Source organism: Populus euphratica, unplaced genomic scaffold (genome assembly GCF_000495115.2).
Source record: "Populus euphratica unplaced genomic scaffold, PopEup_1.0 scaffold612.1, whole genome shotgun sequence".
NCBI classification, from domain to species: Eukaryota; Viridiplantae; Streptophyta; class Magnoliopsida; order Malpighiales; family Salicaceae; genus Populus; species Populus euphratica.
Window position 1 is genome coordinate 85,731 of NW_011500487.1, and position 3,799 is coordinate 89,529.

A 3,799-nucleotide genomic window follows, 5' to 3' on the forward strand; every position below is an offset into this window, starting at 1 on the left:
ATTCTCATTGGCGGCCTGCCCAGGTTGAAAAATTCTTAAAAGTGAAAATTTTTCAAAAGCAATTTCAATGTTTCTGCTTGATGGATTCCATTATAATTTTCTCTAATAAAAATTTACAAAACTCATTGTCCAATGTCTCAAAATTTAAATGATATGCATGCATCTTTACATGACTTGAAATAGAGGCCCCCATTTCTTCTTAATTTTCTCGTTGCTTGGTTGGTGAGATCTTGCTATCTGATTTGAGTCATCTTTGTCGTTTAGCTTTCTAGCCCACTCAAGTTGGTCCATGGAAGTCTATTTCCAAATTTATTTGCACAACTCAGCATTTATGGTGCCTATCGTGACCCACTTGCTTGCTAAAGATTTTCTGATTCGTCAAATAATTTGAGAGAAGCACTCATTACTCCTCGTTTTACTACTAGAAACATTCGGTGTCACTTGCTGAAAGGATCGAGCTGTCTTTTGTAAACCAAAATACCCCCTTGTCTTATTGAAGGAAATTACCATCTTTTTTTCTAGAATTTATCCTTCTAAACACAATGTTGCCCCCTTGTACTGGTTATTGCCTCTAAGTATGCTTCTATTAGCGACTTAGACAAATAAAGGTTTTAAAAGGCCATTCTCTCATTTCTCTCCCTTTTAGTTTGGTAGAGGAATATGGGTCTAGAATGAATATTGAAATATTGATTTTGCATTTTAAAAAAAAATATTTTTATGTGAGTCTAATAATAATTTGTTTTTGAAATCTTGCAACTCCTTGGTTATTTTCTTTCTTGAAAAAGAAATTATTTGTTCTTGTGTTTGGCAATAAGGTCTTCGGTGAAAATATGTCATGATATTATGACCTTTTGTTTTTATAGGTTTTCAGAGTGGAGGGCTCAAGAAAAAGCTCAAGGGTTTGTATGAGAAAAACTTATATCTTTTTGAACATTTATTTTTATCAGCATGAATAATAATGAGTAGTTTATTCTTGATATCATGAATCTTATGAAAAAGTATTCTTTTCATTTTGAGAGCATTGTTTATTATTCTAGGTTGCTTGCTTATTTGATTAGAAAGGACTCTATAGGCAGGTAATGTAGACTGTGGTTTTTGGCTATGAAAGAAAAGGATTCCTAAAGCTCAAAGAGTGTTTTAGGGCTTTAAAAACTGAGGATCACTATTAACAATTTGACTATTAATGTCATTCATATTTTCTTTTACCGTTTTTTTTTATTTACTGCTTCTTTTTTCTTTTTCATTACTTTGCTAGAGCATAGTCACTTTATCTTGGTTATTACTTTTTCTTATGATGCCCCCTATTATTTCCCTAGCATTTGAGTTTCTTGTTTTTTTTTTTTGTTTTTTGCCTTTTGGCTTTCTCACAACTTTATCATCTTTCTTGATCATTGAAATTTTACTTACCCCTAGTATTGGGTGTGATCCTTGTTGAGATTTTTTTATGAAAGAAAAAAATATTCAGGCTCAAAAAGGGTTTGCAAGGGATGTATTTATTTTAGAACGTGAAAGGAAATAACAAAGATAGCCTTTCCTTACTTCAAGCGCAAACATCTATGATCAATAAACTTTGACCTCATATAGTATGATGGTTTATTCTTGTTTAACAACAAAGAACGTATGCCAACATCTTGGGCTATGAACACTAGCATGATAACCACTAGCATGAACATATAAAGGGGCTAAACATTTAGCGATCATTGATTGGAATTTCTAGAATCTTTCAATCATTCATTCTCCTCGACAAGGGCATCTTTTCAACAGTTAGTTGAAGTCATATGTAAAAATGGTAAGTGTCTCGGCAACCCCCTTCAGTGTCCTTTCCCTTTTCAATGAAATCGTTCTTTTCTAGTCAGATCAGCAATTTTACCTAACGCAATGACTTATTCAATCCTTTCAGCTATAACAACCAGGTCAATAAAATGTTGTGCAGAGCTTCTAACCAAGTATTCAAAGTATGGAGCTTTAAGGGTGTTGGAAAATAAACTAGTCATTTCTTTTTCCAATATGGAAGGGTTAACTTGTGCAGCTACCTCACTCTATCTTCGGGTGTATTCCCTTATGGACTTTTTATTGTCCTTCTCCATAGCTTGCAAGCTTAAACGATCAAGGCCCATGTCTATATTGAACTTATATTGCCTTACGAAGGCATTAACTAAATCCTTCCATATTTTAACCTTGGTATTATCTAATCGCGTATACCAAATAAAGGCAATGTCACTCAAATTATCTTGAAAGAAATGAATCAACAGTTTCTCATCATAGATTACCCCAGCCATTTTGTTGTAGTATGCCTTGAGATGAGTTACAAGGCATTGATTTCATGTATATTTAATGAATTCTGGCACCCTAAACTTCCTAGGAATGACTATGTTAGGTACCAACACATCTTAACAGCTTTTATGTGGTCATGTAGGCTAATTCCCTTAAATGCCCTCAACCTTTGTTCCAGGGTAGCCCATTTATCCAGGCCATCTTCTTTTACTATCTTGTTCTTTTGAGATTCCTTTATTGTAAGGTCAATGGTAGATGACATTCTTATGGGATATGCTGGTTGAGTAAATTGAGAATACATAGCCTGTTGAGATACCTCATTTCCTCCAGATTCCGTGGATTTTCGAGCATAGGTTCAGGCTGAGCTATAGATTTTGCTTCTTCTAGTTTAGATCTCAAGACCTGTTCAAGTAGGTTAGTAAGCTTTGTGACTTATTCTCTAAGACTTTCCGTCTCTTTTCGATGTTGGGCTTCCAACTAGGCTTTTTCTTCATTTTCCATTTGTCTTTTTTTTGCAGTCAAGTGTTACAAGTGTGTTTCAATCTAATCAGGGGACCTATATTTCACCTGGAGTGTAGTATTATGACAAGTCATAATTGTATGTTTAAATATGCATGAAGATAAATACAACATATTGGGTATGGACTTGTCTTTTGGGGGTGACATAACGATCGCTATTCTTTAAATGTGTGGTCGGATTAGAATCTGATATTCATTGCAATGTTGAGAGGATATTTGTTTGGTGTTTTGCCATCTAAGCTTTCAGCCATATTCTTGGTGTCTTTCACTAAGCATTTAATGTCTTTGAGTAGTGGTATCTCACCAACATCCAGTCTAGAGGAGTCTCCCTTAATCATTATGTCACTCAAAAGCCTTGTAATAATGATGCGTACATGCTTAAGCTTTAACTCAATAAAGGTATGCAGGGATCAATGATTGATATTTAAAAGTATATTTTTATCAAGGTTTCATATCATCATTTTGTACTTGAAGTATCAATAAGTCCTTAACTAAAGCATGTTTTATAATAATATATCTAATAATATAAGATATCTTTAATTTATGGTAAATGTTTATTTTAAATGCAGGCACATTGCTTCATTGCTTTACTAGGTGGTCTAGGCACATTAGAAGAGATCTTTCATATTTCCTCTTGGGCCCAACTGCACATTCACCATAAACCCATAGGTTTGTTAAATGTTAATGGTTATTATGATAAATGAGTCGCATAAATTGGTCAACTAAGGAAAGCCGTAAAAAGCTTAGATTGGATTTGAGCCTTCATTTGTGAATCTTTATGTCTTTTGGTTTTATTATTGTGTTTTGTTGTTTCTTATATTTGTTTCAGTGTTTCAAGGTTGTTAGTGTTTGTTATTTTAGGTAATATCTTCTATACTCTATCTTTCTACCTTTAAACATTGAGGACAATGTCTCGTTTTAGTAGGGGGAGAGGGGTAGTAGCTAAAAAAATTATGTTTTCTATTTCATAAAGCATGTGTAAAATTATTGTTACTATGATGGCAGA